General features: G+C 42.1%; 1 protein-coding gene across 3 annotated transcripts in view; it reads right to left on the reverse strand.

The window, feature by feature from the left end:
- The window catches only part of LOC126174750 (breast cancer type 1 susceptibility protein homolog), a 278180-nt gene that overhangs the window by 163380 nt on the left and 95529 nt on the right, over positions 1 to 19271 (reverse strand). The gene's annotated exons all lie outside the window — the stretch shown is intronic.

Consider the following 19271-nt stretch of genomic DNA (forward strand, 5'->3'; position numbering starts at 1 on the left):
GTGAATATTCTGAACACACTGTCAGATACACACAAGGAGCGCTATAAAAATAACAGGTCTTCAGAGAAGAAGAGAGCATGAAGCTAAGAAATGACTAAGAGCACTGTGTCTGCTGAAAACATGGCACCAAAGGAGAAAAGGTTAAGAAATTATGGCATGGAACACATGATGTTCCCAGGCTATATTGGGAACACTGCCTCATTTCTGCCAAAGTGAAGGAAGTCACATTTTCCAAGATTGATGCCAACTGCTGGGGTTGCTGCAGTGTTCCATAGAAGGAATCGGCAAATGTGACTGGTGGACTGCCTTCCATATGAACAATTACTGCTAATTTCTTTTTTTAACTTCTATTGACAGCCACCTCTTATTATGTTACATATTTTTGTAATTAGGTAGTCATTTGCCTTTCTCTCAACTCCATGCCACAATCTCATTTTTAATACCTCCTTTCCCTCTCTCTGCCATTTCCTAAATCACTGACTTTTCATTTACATCTTAAAAATAGTTAAGTAGTGCAATGACGTGATTTGTTTCAGAACTGTACAGTAAATGATAAAAGAAGGATCGTACTGTGAATCTTAATAATAACAACAACTGTTCAAAATTAGCTACAGTAGCTTGTAGTGTAGAAGTACATAAAAACGCTAATAAATAAATAAAACATATGCATAATGGCCTTCTCTGAGTTAGTAGTTACACATTCTCCATGCATGTGAAACTAGTTATATTCCATGGCAATATTAGGGCAACTTTATAGGTGTGTTGTGTCTACATAGTACAATTATGATAATAAATACCTTATACAGCAAAAAGGAAACAGTAAATATTAACAATGAAGTCTTACTTGTACACCCAGTAGATGTTTTCATATTGATCACAGTTGGAGATAATGATTGGACGTACAGCAAAGGAACTAGTTTGCAAAACTAAATAGGAGTTCCAATCATAACCTTTTGAGTGTCTGAAAGGATAGGTTACATAAACAATGTGTGTGAGATAAGTAATGAGACTGACAACACTGCAAACTATCTGGCAATGTTGTGTTGTTCTACTTGTGTACACCAGTGTGTTCCTCCCTTCCAGAAGCCAGTCCATGTTTCATCTATGTACAGCCATCATGTGATTTTTGAAAGTGGTGTTTCATCTATGTACAGCCATCATGTGATTTTTGAAAGTGCCACCAGTGAAGATGTGTTCTTGTTGTATGTTAAGAAAATGGAACGGCAGAATTTAGAGCAATGTTACGCCCTCAACTTTTGTGTTAAACTTCGGGAATCCACAACTGCAAGCTTTGAAAATGTGAAACAGGCCTATGGGGAACATTCTTTATCTAGAGCACAAAAAGTTTTTCGGTTTTGGAAGGCCGAGAGCACATTGAAGATGAATCTTTACACTTCGTAAACCGATGAAAACATCAAACGTGTAGATGCTCTTGTGATATCAGACCAATGTTTACCAATAAGGATGATGGGTGACCTGTTAAACACTTTCACTTTACATCAAATTTTGATGGCACTTTGCACATTACAGGCAAGCTGCATCATGAAACACCCCACTCACAAAGCCATTTCCATCAGGGAATTTTTGAACTCAAAAGGCATTCCTGTTGTTCCACAGCCCTCCTATTCATCTGATCTGAGTCCTTGTGACTTTTTTATTTGAAAAAATGTTTAAAAGACTGTTATTCTGGGCCCCAGGAGAATATTCAAAATCATGTGACTGACATGTTAAAGGCCCTACCAGTTGAAGCCGTTCAGCACTGCTGCCAAGACTGGGAACAACAACTTCGCCAACGTACAGCTGCTGAAGAGAACTACTTTGAAGTGGACAGTATTATTGTCTGAAAAATAAATAAATAAATAAATAAAAACTTTGGTTGATGAAAATCAGTCTCAGTACTTATCTCAAAAACATCGTATATCTACTACCTCTATTCTCTGTGAGCCACCTTTCGGTGAGTTGAGGAGCCTACTTCTGCCCCCATCCCTGCTTTATTTGCAAATGTTGCATGGGAACAATAATTGTTGGTAAAGTTCATAAGAACTCTAATTTCTCTGATTTTCTCATCATGGTCATTTCATGAGTTTTTGATTCCATGGAAGTCATTTGTTTCCAGTGGGATGAGGACAGGTGCCATGCAATCATAGGTTTTTTATTATCATATCACTGGTTGAAAGAGAAACCAGCATGATAAGATTTTGTTAGGAGTGTCCTTCTAGGTACAGCACAGCCTGTGCAAGTAAGTGTCTCTCCACTAAGAGCCCCTGTCTTTGGGTGTAATTTTCCTGAAACTATAGGTTGCATTCCATGTCCACCGTCCTCAGCTGCATACTAAGAATGACACTGTATTCAGTTCCATGCAACAAAATGTTGTTGGGATGTTATTTAAATGAAGTTGGTGGAGCACCAGCATACTGATGGTTGATAACTGATAAGTGATATTGAGCCCCTGGTGCAGGGTTATAATCCTACCAGCAATGTGCTTTCTAGAAAGCAGTACCATGGCGAATGTCTTCTGTTTGGCCCAAACAAACAGAACCATAGGGATTGCTGAATGTTTACTTAGCCCCTGAAGTACAGATAATTATAGGGGATGTCTACTTAATGTGCAGAAGATGATGTTCTCTGTAGCACAGACTACTATTTTTACACTGGGGGAGGTTAATGCTATTGAAGGCCTCCTCAAAGACAACAGCTTCCAGACGTGTCAGTCAATTTCACCATATTTTATGAACACTCCGGCACTCAGTGTAAGTGGCTGCTTTGTTTCGCCATCAGTGCAAGTTGCAGTCCATGAATGTTTCCATGGACAAGGATGCTGCTCAGTTTCTTGACATAGTCACAGCAATACTAATAGCACCGCAAGAACATTGCTGTCAAAGCCTGTTTCTATATGCAGACTTTTAGCTCAAGCCCAGGCTGGGTTAGGGCCACAGTTACTGCTGCACAGAGTCAACCCAGTGGCAGCCTAGAGGGTGTTCATCACTGCCACCAAATCCCTCTTTAGGCGAGGGAGCTCTCACTAGCAGCATTACTCACACCAATTGTTGTCACTGTTAGCCCCAGGTCCCACATTTACATGGATTGGACTCCTGTTCATCCACAGTTGGTGTCATCAGTACACGAGAAGTCTTCACCCTCTGCTCTCCAATAAGAAAGAGACAGTGGACACCAAGGCAGACTGGCAAGTTCAATATGGGACGACACACTGGGCATAAGGCCATGGCCCACAGCATATTGTTCTGCCCAATGTTTCATCTTCTAACGCTAGAGACATCGTAAGAGGCAACGACTCCAAAATTAGTTACAACTTCAAACAAGCTCAGCAAGCCAAACTATTTGTATATGTCCATCCAATGGTCCGTTCATGAGATCATCAGACCATTTCCCAAGATTGCACAATCCAATGTGTGTTATGGAGCCTGTAGGGGGGTGGGAGGGGAGGGGGGAGAGGGGGGACGGGGGGGAGGGGGAGATGGGGGTGAGGGGGGAGGGGGAGAGGGGGGAGGGGGAGAGGGGGGGAGGGGGAGAGGGGGGACGGGGGTAGGGGGGTGAGGGGGAGGGGGGAGAGCAGATGATGTTTGCCGTATTTAGCACTAAGGTCCACAAATTGCATAATTTCAATCCCCCTCCTTTTCTGTTAAAAGTTGTTATTGTGCTTTTGAATTCCTATGGTCTCTCTCTACATGATAGCATATCATGACTGAATGTTGATAAAGTCATAGTATCGGAGAAATACGCCCTGGAGCAAGGCCTGATGCCCCTCACACAAAACTTGCCAAGGATGTAAATACCAGCCACGAAATCCTTCATTGTATGACTGAACACTGGCTACCACTAGCAGTTCAGTAATGTAAATTAATTGTTTGATACAAACTGCTCATAGCTAGTATTTTCTTTTACTGGACTAGTTTCAGGTACTGTCCTTCATCAGCAGTATTTTTATTACACAAAAGACAAATGCCTTATATTTACTATGTTCTCCAGCACACACTCTAGTTTATACCAATGACAATACTTAGTATTACTCATGTAATAATATGATTAGATAACAATATTATGAAAATGATAGCTTGCTACTCACCATATAGCAGAGGTGTTGAGTCACAGCTTACAGCTGAGAGTCCTTCTGCCAGGTAGTCCTTGCGGTTCAAAACAATAGTGGAGCCTTTGTCAGCAGACAGGATAATAAGGTTGGGATCCGATTTTAGGGGGTAGATTGTGGTTCTTTCTGTGGATACAAGTTTAGCTTGCCTAGTCCAGGGTGTATACGAGGACAAGGAAAAAAAATTCCCGGATTTTTCCCGGATCATCTCCCGGTCAAAAATACATTTCTCCTGGGTGAAAATACACTTTTTCTGTGTTAAATGACAGTATACTTTCCCTCGGAACTGTAAAACTTATCCTTTGAAGGGGTATGGTTTTATACAGCAGCGTAGAATTTCCCGGCACTTTAGAAAACGAAACTCAGGGGGAAAAAGCACGTTTTGGAAAGACCTTTGATGTGCACCAACATGTACGCTGCATATTTTCGTATTATGAAAGTATAAATTCAAATTCCACCAACAGGAAACGTTAATGGTTTAATTTAATATACATAGTGTTGCTACAAGAAAAGCAGAGCTTTCGCATATAATATTTGTCTCAAAGATTAATAAGCTACAAGAGAAGCTAAACTTTCACATATAATGTTGATCTGTTTAGCGCATGTTACACTTTACGATACATCACACAAATACGCCAGTAAAATTTTTGATACCCACATAAATCTCTGATCTTCTGGGCTCGAAATTCTTCTAAATGGCTCGTCATCAAAGAGTCGATTTTAAAAAGAGAGCAAACACTCTGTTATTTAAGAAATTCATCGTACACTCTTGCGCATAGTTCATCTTGCGTAAAAGGAAATTTATTTTGAAAATAACGCTTTTCGAACAACAGTTCGCAATATTTTCCCGAGACCTGTTAGAAATAGATTCATTTCAGCAGTTGCCAGATAAGAGGCATCACCGCACTTGCGCAGCTACGGCGGCTTGCGCAGCTACGGTGACGTAGGAAGCCCGCAAGTTCATACGTGTAAAACATTAAAAGATCTTACATTATGTCATAAAAGAAACATGACATCAGAGGATACTCCAAGAGCGTCGGAATTTCGTGAACCATACTAAAATGCATAGTTCGCCTTATAGTGCACATTCGAATGTCCAGATTCCCAATGAGGTAGGCCTCGACCTGATATGAAGCTTTCAATGTTGTTTTTGGGATGTAAATTTTCTTGGAATACCAGTACTGTATTATCTCATGTTTTGTTCTTTATTATGGCATAATGCCATACGTACTAGAAGATGAAAAGATGCACTTGAAACGCAGTGAACAGATGAAATTAGCCAATACTGTGGAGATAAACACTTCGTTTCAAATAAACTGACTGCCTCAGCAGGAAAGATTAATAAAAGCCAAATTTCTTTAGCAAACCGACAAAAATAACTTTATTGTTCTGCAAGGCGATTAATGCTTGACTGTCAAAAAGGTGGAAATAAAATCAAATCTGAAACTAGTAACATATTTTAGCCTTCCGTAATTATGTGAATGTATTTTAATTCACTTGATAGCTCCCAGACACAGAAATCCGTCTTGTTTTCATTTGACGTGAGAGCAGTCAACGAAGAGGAAACACAAAAATCACTAAATGTAAACACGGGTCACGTGGAGACTACCCTCCCCCCCTCCCGCACCCCCCATAACTAAGACTGCACTGCGCATCAAAAGGTCAAAAAATTAAAAGAAAAGACTTTTCAAAAATAAGTTCATTTTGTAGCGCACATCTTTCTGAAGAGTCTGATACATAAAACATACATCTTCCAGGAAATGTAAGACACGTTATTTGGTCTTAAGTGTGTAGTGCAGTGCCAAGCCTCTTCAAACAACATTCTTATACCGCACGTCACTTTAGTTTGCTCTGTGGAACTATAACATGTATATTTTGTAACGGATGCCATCAAAACTATTTCAGGACAGTGGAAATTAAAATTTCCTGTAATGCCTCTCCTGCTCCCAATTTGACGTCTTGCCCCTCACTTAAAAAAGGAAGGAAAGAAAAAGAAAACTCGCAATTAATACTGGATAGGATTATTTGTAACCAGGAGAACAAGAACTCTTCAGAAAATCTGGACTCTTTATTGCCTATTAGCTAATAACTTGCTCTTCTGTGTGACAAAATTAAATATAGGATACCTAAAACTAGTAAAAACAAGATACAGGCAAGATAGTACACATTTCTTCAATCCTTAGGTACTAGCGATTTTTCTATCTAATCTTGCTACAGTTTTACATGGTGTGCTTTCCTTTCTGCAAAAGAACTATTACCTTATCAAAGTTCGTCAAACGTTTTGCTACATGAAAAATAGAAATGTCGTTGTCTAATACTGAAAAAGCTGTTAATGCAAATAGTACCCAAAACTAGTGTGGTTTCTTGATCAGATAACGTCTATTTTGTCACTGTGTGCTGGATAAAACAAAATAGGCCCTTGCAGGAAATTTTATTTCTAGATGTGACGAGGATTCCCCTGGCAGAGACACCACCTACAGTATGCACGCATTCAAAAATGAACTTATAATTCATCCAGAAATTAACTTAGAATGTGTTCAAAAACCAGCAGGGGAGCATTTCAAAATCATATGAATAATCGATAGACCGACGTGCGCTGGATGCTAGGTGCTTTGTGAAACAAAGTTTTATTCCTCAAGAATATGAATTTTCCCCCTGCCTCCAAAATTGCCGCCCGGTTCAAATACCCCAGTTTGCTGCCACCCCCCACTAGTTCCGGGCCTGCAGCACACGCGTGAATCTGGCGGCTTGGGCACGCCAGTAAAATTTTTCCGGGTACCATGTGGCTGGTTGCTGCTACTGCTACGTACTCAGCCAACAGCCACATTTCTGTAGCCAGAGGAGGGAGAAGGTACTACTCATACGCGACTCAACTGCACGTGTGTTGTGAGCCCACTTGTTACTGATTAAATGAGTCTAATGTAAACAGCTATGACGTCATGCTCATCGGAGGCAATTTGTTGTTATGAAGCATTGCATAGTCTTCCGAAAGCCTTTGACACATTTTGCTGTTCACAGACGCTTGTACGAGCACTGTGTTATTATATTTGGCGAATTTCCTTTGCACTTTAAGTTTTATTTTCGTTTTTTTCTCTCATTCATGTTTTAATGCTGCAGTATAATTCTGCAGTAGCGGGATACAGTAATATCCTTTGTTACAGTATCTGTTCTTACCAGTCAAAATTACAAAAAATTAACTGAAAATTGAAACAACGAAAAATTCCTGGAATTCTAACAAAATCCCGGGTTTTTCCCGGTTTTCTCCCGGATGAAAAAATTCCCGGGTTTTTCCCGGATCTCCCAGCTGTCCCGGGTCGTATACGCCCTGCTAGTCCCACCATCCGGCCACAAAGGAGCATAAAGCTCATCACTCAGTACCACTCAAGACTGGAGCAACTGAACTACATTCTCCACCAAGGTTTCAACTACCTCTCGTCGTGCCCTGAAATGAGAACATTCTACCCCCCTATCCTCCCCACCCGTTCCACAAGCCAGTGAACCTACACAATATCGTCATCCATCCCTACATAACCCCTGCTCCCGACCCCTTGCCTCATTGTTCATATTCCTGTAATAGGCTTAGTTGCAAGATCTGTCCCATACATCCTCCCACCATCATCCACTCCAGTTCAGTCACAAGCATCACTTATCTCGTATAAGGCAGGGCTACAAGCTAAGCTCCAACCACTATGCTTTGTTCTACGTGGACCTGACCACCAACAAGCTGTCTCTCCGCATGAATGGCCACCAACTAACTGTGGCCAAGAAACAGTTGAACCCCCCCATTTGCTGAACACGCTGCCCATCACAACATTCTTCTTTTTAATGATTGCTTCACCGCCTGTGCCAGATGGATCCTTCCTACTAACACCAGTTTTCTGAATTATGCAGATACGAAATCTCCCTGCAATTTATCCTATGTTGCTGTAACCCTCCTGGCCTCAATCTTCGTTAACCATTGTCCTTTGCCCACTTAACCCTTCCCTGTTTCCACAACACGGCCTTCTACTATGCAAGCAGTGCCACAGTCTTTTTACTTCTCTCCTTTTCCACCCTCAACCCACCCTCCATCTAATCTCCGGACTGCACCTAGCTGCCCTCTCTTCTCTCTACCTTGTCCAAGTCCCTATATCCTCCCATGAACAGAACTTTACCTTTCCCCACCCATATCCTGCTCTCCCTCCTCTTACTCACCCCAGCCTCCTCCTTACCCCCACTACCCACAGTGCTTCTCCCATTATGCACAGTTACTCGAAGTCTGGCCTCAGCAGCCAGAGAGAGTGGATATGGGTGTGAGAGCTGTGTTTGTGTGAATGTGTGTATTTATGTTGTCTACTTCAGAAGAAAGCCTCCTGGCCAAAAGCTAACATGTTTAGTAGTCTTTTTGTTGAGGCTGTCTGCGACTCAACATCACTGCTATATGGTGAGAAGCAGTCTATCGTTTTCATAATATTGCCATTATTCCATCCTGGATTTTCCATTGTACAATTATATGATTTATATATTCATATATGTAATCACTATAAGGAAGACACATTGTTACTGGCAATTTCTGTGCACACAAAGACTTTTTTTTGTGTTATAGATCATAGAATATATATAGTACCATTTCTAGTATGTATTGTCTCTGGTAACAAACCAAAAACCGTTTTTTAAAAAATTAGTCTGTCCATTTAAAATAATGTCAGGGCATTTTGTTATATGTGTGAAAATTTCTATTTCTTCCAAAATGTTTAGTAAGTTGCCTTTTTCAGAAATATGTAGCACTGATAGAGGTTGTGTGATGCCACTGGCCGCACGGTTTTGTTCTTTTAAGTGTGTATGAAGTGTGCAGACGGTTTGTTTGGATTATGAATTTTTGTTTGGCAACATAATTTGGGTGTAGATGGTTTGTGCTAAGAGAGGTAATACAAATTAGAAGAAGCATTACACGTATCCTATGATACATAAAAAAAAGTAATATTTGCATGCGTAGCAATTGCCAACGACAACCATATATATTTGCGTAAAAAATTCACTATGTTCATTAGACATATAAAAAATCTTCTCACCAAGCGGCGGCAGGAGGACATACACACATAAAATTTTTTTATATGTATGCAAACTTTTGGAGCCAGTAGCTCCTCCTCCTGGCAGAAGGGTTGAAGGGGAAGAAGTGGCATGAAGCAAAAGAACTGGAGAGGTTAGGAAATGGGGTAGATTTCAGAATAGCCACCCAGAACCCCAGGTCAAGAGAGATTTACCACACAGTATGAGAAGGAAAGACTGATTATTGGGCACTGCACTGGACGAGATTTGAAAACCTGAGAGCTTAAAGGTGGAAGACAGGGTAATATGCAAGAGTGATATTACTGCTAAAACATTGTGCACGAGTTAATAAGAATGAAAAGCTAAGCGCAATGCATGTAACATAGGCAGGAGGGGGATGGCAAAAAATAGACAGGTCAGAAAATGAAAGATGTAGAAAACAAAAACGGAGTGAAGAAAGGAGTAGTTACTGTGAATAAATGTTATAAATCAATGGAAAGTAAGGTCAGGTGGGTGGCGAGAACCAAGGATGTGTTGTAGCGCTCATTCCCACCAGCGGAGTTCTGAGGGAAAAGTTCAGATAGCACATGTGGTGAAATAAGCACCAAGGTTATGTTGTAGAGGATGTTCTGCAACATATCTTGTGTTAACAGTATACAACCCTTGTCTATGCCCATTCATCCTAACTGACGCCTTGGTAGTAGTCATGCCAATGTAAAAGGGCGAATAGTGTTATCATTAACAGCTGGTATATGATACATCATTTCACAGATGACTCTCCCTTTGATAGCATATGTTTTGCTGGTTACAGGGCTGGTATAAGTGGTGGTAGGAGGGTGCAAAGGCCAAGTCCTGCAGAAGAGTCAGTCACAGGGGTAGGAGCCGTTGGGTAGGGAGATGGGCACAGAAGTAGCATAGGTTTTGACAAGGACATTCCAGAGATTTGGAGATTAGGTATGGTGGGCAAAATCTGACTGAATAGACCTCATTTCATGGCATGATTTCAGGAAGTCACGGAGTTGTCGAAGCAGCTGATTAATACATTCAAGAGCAGGATAATGCTGAGTGACAAATGGTGTGCTTCAAAGTTGCTTTTTGGAGGGGGTCTGCAGTACCAAGATTGGATATGATGGCCCAGAAAATCTGCTTTTGAGCTAGGCTGGTGGGGTAATTACATTCTGTGAAGGATAGGAGAGATTCGTGGTGTTTTGTTGCATCTGAACAAATATGTTTGCCTCAAATGCCAAGCCTGTATGGGAGGGAATGTTTGACATGGAAAGGATGACAACTGTCAAAATGTAAATACTGCTGTTTGCTAGTACATTTAATGTGGACAGAAGTGTGTATTTGGCCTTCGGTGAGGAAGAGATCAACACCAAGGACAGTGGCATGGGATTTGGAATAGGACCATGTGGAATTTAATTGGGAGAATGTATTTAGAGATTCCAGGAAGTTTCACAGGTCAGCCGCACCATTAGTCCATATATCAAAGATGTCATCAATGTATCTAAACCAAACCGGAGGCTGAAGGATTGGATCCCAGGAATGCCCCCTTCAAGCGAACCATGAGAAGGTGGCACAGGAAGCAGCCACCACTGAAGTAGTAGTTGGTAAGTATAAAGTTGATTAAGGCGAGCAGGAAGGATGTGATAGGCTTGGAATCAGGTGGGTGATGACTGGGGAAAGGTTCAGCAGCAGACAGGCAATGTATGTGGGGGATGCTGGAACAGAGGGAGGTGGCATCAATGGTGACAAGCCACACGTATGGTTGGAGTGGGACATGCACAGTTTACAGACAATCTTGGAAAGGGTTGGTGTCTTTAATATAGAAGGGAAGTCTCTGTATTATGGGTTGCAGGTGTTGATCAACTAAGGCAGGCACATGTTCTGTGGGTGCTTTGAAGCCAGCAACTATAGGATGGCCAGGATGATTGGGTTTGTGGATCTTAGGAAGAAAAAAGATGGGGAGCATGGTTGAGGTGGGAGGGGGGAGGGGGGAGGATAATGATGGAGTCATCAGCTTTTAGAAAATGCAGAGCCTGGAGTTTGCAGAGGACAGATTAGGATCATGTTGTAGGAACCTAAGGAAGGCTTGTGAAGCAATGCTGAATGTGAGGAATTCTTGGAAGGCTTAGAAGGGATGATTTTGAAGTAGTAGTGGTGAATCGAGTTAAGACCCTTGTCGTAACTGTTCAAGTAAAGGTTTGCTGTTGGAAAGGTTTTACGATTGGGTTGCAAAGTGATATTTTCAGTTGGGATTATGCATGAAGGAAAGTAGATCCTTCAGCAAAGCAGCATGATTAAATGCAGGTTTAGGGCTGAAAGTGAGACCCCTGGATAATACAGATAACTCAGGAGAGGCAAGTTCATTAGACGAGAGATTGAGAATACCAGCAACATACACAATATCCTGTTGCAGAGCATGCTCTACAGCATGACACATCATCTGGATTCTTCCAAAGGACACCAGTTTTTCAGAACTTTGCAGGTAGGAACTAGTGCTACAACATGTCCTTGGTTCTTGCCACCCACCTAGCCTTTATTTATGTTAATTTCTTCCATCTCAGCATTTCTTCACAGTAACTACTCCTTTCTTCACTCCATTTTAGTTTCATACATCTTTCATTTTCTGACCTGTCTATTTTTCACAATCTCTCTCCAATCTCTATTACATACAATTCACTTAGCTTTTCATTCTTATTAACTCGTGCACATTTTAGCAGTAATATCTGTCTTGCATATTACACTGTCTTCCAGCTTTACACTTTCAGGTTTTCAAATCTCGTCCAGTACAATCCCCAACAGTCAGCCTTTCCTTCTCATCCTGTCTGATGAATCTCCCCTGACCTGTGGGATTCTCACCCCCCTTCCTTTCCCTTCAACCCTTCTGCCAGAAGAAGGAACCACTGGCTGAAAAAGCTTGTATACATAAAACCTTTTATTATACGTTCTTCTGCCGCCGCTTGGTGAGTAGAGTTTTTTATCTGCCCAACTACATTATATTGTCAAAATTTGATTATTTTCACTACATATATGTATATATAACTCATATGATCATATTATTACATGAATATTACGAAATATTGCCATTGGCATACGCAAGAGGATATTACTGTAGGGATAGTCACATTACAATGAATTGAAAACTCATACAAGCATAAAACACCACTATTCACACTGTAAATACTGTGTTACATGATCTAGTCACATTAACGTGACCACCTCTCATGTTCGACATCAAGGTATAACAACCACTCACAGACAGCGGTGGCAGCACTAGCAGTGAAGAGTATATAAAATGTGTTGGAGGACATGGAAAACAGTGCAGTCATTTTTGTAACATAGAAACTGAGTGATTTACCTGACATCCAATACACCATGATCACTGGCTTTCACACCAAGGGTGGAAGCATTTCTGAAACAGTTAGTTTGCAAACAGTTTGCATGTTGTCATGGTTAAAGTGCAGGATGTATCAAAAAGAATCATCCCATTTGGCATGTCTATATTTCTGAAACTAACAAACATATACAATGAATCTTGTGTTTTGATAAACAGGAAACTCCAAAAGTTTCTTTTTTCTTGCAGAGCTGCTGTTATGCGATGACTCAGTTCATCCATTGTTGTTGGTAACAGAGGCACATAAACAGAATCATTTATAAACCCCCACAAAAAATAATCACATACAGTCAGGTATGGTGATTTTGGAGGCCAGTAATGTATGGTTGAATCATTTGTTCCAGCACTATCGATCCATCTTTCAGTAATAGTTTCATTTAAAACTTCCCACACTTCCAGATGCCACTGTGGTGGTGCCCCATCCTGTTGGTAAATAAAGTCCTTCAAATCAGTCTCCAACAGTAGGAAAAGAAAGTTCTCAAGCATATCAAGATATGTGCTTCCGGTAACAGTGTTCTCGGCAGGCGCGTAATGGGGCCCCTTAGGGATATGGCAGCAAGGGAGGGGAAGAAAACCAAAGTGCACTCCGTGTGCATACCGGGGGGAGTCGTCCCAGATGTGGAAAGGGTCCTTCCGGATGCCATGAAGGGTACAGGGTGCACCCATCTGCAGGTGGTCGCTCATGTCGGCACCAATGATGTGTGTCGCTATGGATCGGAGGAAATCCTCTCTGGCTTCCAGCGGCTATCTGATTTGGTGAAGACTGCCAGTCTCGCTAGCGGGATGCAAGCAGAGCTCACCATCTGCAGCACTGTCGACAGGACTGACTGCGGACCTTTGGTACAGAGCCGAGTGGAGGGTCTGAATCAGAGGCTGAGACGGTTCTGCGAACGTGTGGGCTGCAGATTCCTCGACTTGCGCCATAGGGTGGTGGGGTTTCGGGTTCCGCTGGATAGGTCAGGAGTCCACTACACGCAACAAGTGGCTACACGGGTAGCAGGGGTTGTGTGGCGTGGGCTGGGCGGTTTTTTAGGTTAGATGGCCTCGGGCAAGTACAGAAAGGGCAACAGCCTCAACGGGTGCGGGGCAAAGTCAGGACATGCGGGGACCAAGCAGCAATCGGTATTGTAATTGTAAACTGTCGAAGCTGCGTTGGTAAAGTACCGGAACTTCAAGTGCTGATAGAAAGCACCGAAGCTGAAATCGTTATAGGTACAGAAAGCTGGCTGAAGCCAGAGATAAATTCTGCCGAAATTTTTACAAACGTGCAGACGGTGTTTAGAAAGGATAGATTTCATGCAACCGGTGGTGGAGTGTTCGTTGCTGTTAGTAGTAGTTTATCCTGTAGTGAAGTAGAAGTGGATAGTTCCTGTGAATTATTATGGGTGGAGGTTACACTCAACAACCGAGCTAGGTTAATAATTGGCTCCTTTTACCGACCCCCCGACTCAGCAGCATTAGTGGCAGAACAGCTGAGAGAAAATTTGGAATACATTTCACATAAATTTTCTCAGCATGTTATAGTCTTAGGTGGAGATTTCAATTTACCAGATATAGACTGGGACACTCAGATGTTTAGGACGGGTGGTAGGGACAGAGCATCGAGTGACATTATACTGAGTGCACTATCCGAAAATTACCTCGAGCAATTAAACAGAAAACCGACTCGTGGAGATAACATCTTGGACCTACTGATAACAAACAGACCCGAACTTTTCAACTCTGTAAGCGCAGAACAGGGAATCAGTGATCATAAGGCCGTTGCAGCATCCCTGAATATGGAAGTTAATAGGGATATAAAAAAAGGGAGGAAGGTTTATCTGTTTAGCAAGAGTAATAGAAGGCAGATTTCAGGCTACCTAACAGATCAAAACGAAAATTTCTGTTCCGACACTGACAATGTTGAGTGTTTATGGAAAAAGTTCAAGGCAATCGTAAAATGCGTTTTAGACAGGTACGTGCCGAGTAAAACTGTGAGGGACGGGAAAAACCCACCGTGGTATAACAACAAAGTTAGGAAATTACTGCGAAAGCAAAGAGAGCTTCACTCCAAATTTAAACGCAGGCAAAACCTCTCAGACAAACAGAAGCTAAACGATGTCAAAGTTAGCGTAAGGAGGGCTATGCGTGAAGCGTTTAGTGAATTCGAAAGTAAAATACTAGGTACCGACTTGACAGAAAATCCTAGGAAGTTCTGGTCTTACGTTAAATCAGTAAGTGGCTCGAAACAGCATGTCCAGACACTCCGGGATGATGATGGCATTGAAACAGAGGATGACAAGCGTAAAGCTGAAATACTAAACACCTTTTTCCAAAGCTGTTTCACAGAGGAAGACCGCACTGCAGTTCCTTCTCTAAATCCTCGCACAAACGAAAAAATGGCTGACATCGAAATAAGTGTCCAAGGAATAGAAAAGCAACTGGAATCACTCAACAGAGGAAAGTCCACTGGACCTGACGGGATACCAATTCGATTCTACACAGAGTACGCGAAAGAACTTGCCCCCCTTCTAACAGCCGTGTACCGCAAGTCTCTAGAGGAACGGAAGGTTCCAAATGATTGGAAAAGAGCACAGGTAGTCCCAGTCTTCAAGAAGGGTCGTCGAGCAGATGCGCAAAACTATAGACCTATATCTCTGACGTCAATCTGTTGTAGAATTTTAGAACAAGTTTTTTGCTCGAGTATCATGTCGTTTTTGGAAACTCAGAATCTGCTATGTAGGAATCAACATGGATTCCGGAAACAGCGATCGTGTGAGACCCAATTCGTTTTTTTTGTTCATGAGACCCAGAAAATATTAGATACAGGCTCCCAGGTAGATGCTATTTTTCTTGACTTCCGGAAGGCGTTCGATACAGTTCCGCACTGTCGCCTGATAAACAAAGTAAGAGCCTACGGAATATCAGACCAGCTGTGTGGCTGGATTGAAGAGTTTTTAGCAAACAGAACACAGCATGTTGTTATCAACGGAGACACGTCTACAGACGTTAAAGTAACCTCTGGCGTGCCGCAGGGGAGTGTTATGGGACCATTGCTTTTCACAATATATATAAATGACCTAGTAGATAGTGTCGGAAGTTCCATGCAGCTTTTCGCGGATGATGCTGTAGTATACAGAGAAGTTGCAGCATTAGAAAATTGTAGCGAAATGCAGGAAGATCTGCAGCGGATAGGCACTTGGTGCAGGGAGTGGCAACTGACCCTTAACATAGGCAAATGTAATGTATTGAGAATACATAGAAAGAAGGATCCTTTATTGTATGATAATAAGATAGCGGAACAAACACTGGTAGCAGTTACTTCTGTAAAATATCTGGGAGTATGCGTGCGGAACGATTTGAAGTGGAATGATCATATAAAATTAATTGTTGGTTATGCGGGTACCAGGTTGAGATTCATTGGGAGAGTCCTTAGAAAATGTAGTCCATCAACAAAGGAGGTGGATTACAAAACACTCGTTCGACCTATACTTGAGTATTGCTCATCAGTGTGGGATCCGCACCAGATCGGGTTGACGGAGGAGATAGAGAAGATCCAAAGAAGAGCGGCGCGTTTCGTCACAGGGTTATTTGGTAACCGTGATAGCGTTACGGAGATGTTTAACAAACTCAAGTGGCAGACTCTGCAAGAGAGGCACTCTGCATCGCGGTGTAGCTTGCTCGCCAGGTTTCGAGAGGGTGCGTTTCTGGATGAGGTATCGAATATATTGCTTCCCCCTACTTATACCTCCCAAGGTGATCACGAATGTAAAATTAGAGAGATTAGAGCGCGCACAGAGGCTTTCAGACAGTCGTTCTTCCCGCGAACCATACGCGACTGGAACAGGATAGGGAGGTAATGACAGTGGCACGTAGAGTGCCCTCCGCCACACACCGTTGGGTGGCTTGCGGAGTATAAATGTAGATGTAGATGTAGATGTAAAGAAAAATGGACCATACAGCTTTTCCCGTGAAAATGCACAAAACACATTAAATTTTGGAGATTCACTCTCATGCTGTACAATTTCATTTGGTTGTTCTGTACCCCATATTCTCACATTATGATGGTTCACCTTTCCATTTAAATGGAATGTTGCCTCACCACTAAACACTATATTTGGACGAAAATTGTCATCCTCCATCTTGCCAAGAACGAAATTATGGAACTCCACACATTGTTGTCACCTTCACAAAGAGCTTGCAGTAGCTGAATTTTGTATGGTTTCATGTGTAAACGTCAACACAACACACGCCAAATGGACATCGGTGGGCATGTTGAGCTGCATGGCGAACAATATTCTGCGGACTCCTTGTGAAACCAGGACGTCTGTGTTGGACACATGTGGATGGCCCGGTGATTTGCCTTTACGCAAACAATCCAGTTCTAGGAATTGTTCAAGCCATCGTCTAATGCTCTGTGCTGTAAGAGGATTCACACCATACCTAATACGAAAATCACGCTGAACAGTTATTAACTGAACCGCACTGTGCAAAATGTTTAACACACAATGCTTTCTGTTGTCCCAACACCATTTTTACTAGAACTGAAGCAGGCGCACACTGCTGCTACCTAGCGGAAACCATGAAAACCCGAGAGTTCGCTCTTTCTAACAGTAGGCTGATCAGCCACATACCTCTGATAACATAATAATTGTGATTTTTTTAGACTGGATGATTTTTTTTATACATTCTGTATACCTAGTATGGCAAAATGGCACTGAGGCAAAGTCAGTGCATCACAGGCCATAGATGACAAGGGTGAATGAGGCTACAGAGATGTGTTAGGATGAATGACTTGTAACTATTAGTCAATTGACAGTCCGGATGAATTAAGGGGCAACCAACAGTACTTCCTCAATGACCATTCAGTGAACGTTGCTGCATATTGGCCTCCACAGCAGGCATGTGGCTTAAGCTCCTATGCGGACTGCTGTTTATCAGTCGAAAGTTGCAATCTGCATGCCAATATTGCTATTGGAGATCCACCCAGTGGCAACAGGTGACGATTTCAGATGAATCATGTTTTATTCTCCATCAGACAGATGGCCGTTGGCACATAAGGCATGAAATGTCTGAAAGCAAAACCCTGCAACACTCGTCAAAAGGATCCAGGCCAGAGGGAATTTTCTGGGTGATCTCATCATTCTGGAAGGCACAATGGTTCAAGACAAGTATGTATCTATTCTTGGGGACTATGTCCACCCCTACATGCAGTTTGTTTTTCCTTGGCATGATGGTATCTACCAGTAGAACAAAGCAACATGTCACACAGCTCGCAGTTTACACATATGGTCCAAAGAGCACTAGGATGAGTTTGTTGTACACCCCTGCCACCAAATTTCCTGGATTTAAGGTCAATCGAGAATCAGTGGGACCACCTCAATCGGGCTGTTTGTGTCATGGAACCTCAACCAAGAAACCTACAATCTGATTAAAATTACTTGATAGCTGACATCTATCACTTGTCACTACACTGCTGTCACATCCACTGTGGGCCACAGCTGTTATAGACAATATACATACATGACAGATCACTACACAAATTTTTTTAATGGGTAATGCTGAGCAATGTTGGAGGTGGCCACCACGAGATATGACGAAAATGCGAGATCCACTGTCAACAGCTGGTTTTAAGTGGCCAATGACTGTACTTGACAGATGATGAGTTTTGTAGCCCTGAATTTAAGCTCATGTCCCAACCTAACCACAGCTTCATGATGTGCAATGTATTCAAGGAAACTGTGATCAACAATCTGCAGCAGAACTAAAATCACAATTGCTTTGGTCACGGTATTTAAGGCTAATCTTTATGAGCAAACACAACACAGAAAAATTTCATAACATGTTTGTTTGCGTAGCCATCTTCTGCAGCAAAATTTCAGTTTTAGCAGAAAAAGCAAACTAACTGCTCACTGTCATTGGTTACCTGAAACTATCCTCACTAGCGCACGATGGTGCATTATCAACCGATGAAAAATCCTGGTTGGCATTTGGTTGCTGTTGTATTCACGATTCTGGATTCCCAGTTGCGATGATTAATTAATAGCCTTCAAAAATTTGGCTTCATGCAATGTCGTGCAAAGCTTATCTACTATAACCCGATCTCTGTAATGACAATAATAACGTATAAATGACACTGAATTGCGTCTTGTGCAGAAGGATACATTGGTGTTTGGTTGGTGCTGTGTATGAAATGTGCGTATTTCGTTAGCTTCATTGCACATGCATGTACACGTACGTGTGTGTGTGTGTGTGTGTGTGTGTGGGGGGGGGGGGGGGGGGGCTACCACATGTGATGAAATATGAAATAAAAGGGTCAGACCCAGGATTCGGGATCTAAATTGTTGTGGCAGTTTGGCAATCACGAATTGTTCGGACATGATGATGAGTGCTCTAGAGGAAACCAGCTACAACACGTGATGTTTCAACTATAACACGTGATGTGTCAACTATCAAGTAATTTTAATCAACAATAGCGCAGCTGGTCAAGGCACTGAAGCTGGCATGGCTCCACATCCCTGTCGGTACCTTCAAGAACCTCACTGACACTCTTCCTGCATGTCTTACAGTGGCCTGCACTGCAAAAGGTAATTATTTAGGCTTTTGGGAGGTGGTCACATTAATGTGACTGACAATGATTAAGAAATATATGTCTTTTGTGTAATACAAATACTGCTGATGATAGACAATGCCCGAACTAGTCCAGTAAAATGAACTACTAGCAACAAGCTGCTAGTGCCAAATAATTAATATGATAATGAA

The sequence above is a fragment of the Schistocerca cancellata genome, chromosome 3 (genome assembly GCF_023864275.1).
Source record: "Schistocerca cancellata isolate TAMUIC-IGC-003103 chromosome 3, iqSchCanc2.1, whole genome shotgun sequence".
Taxonomy (NCBI): domain Eukaryota; kingdom Metazoa; phylum Arthropoda; class Insecta; order Orthoptera; family Acrididae; genus Schistocerca; species Schistocerca cancellata.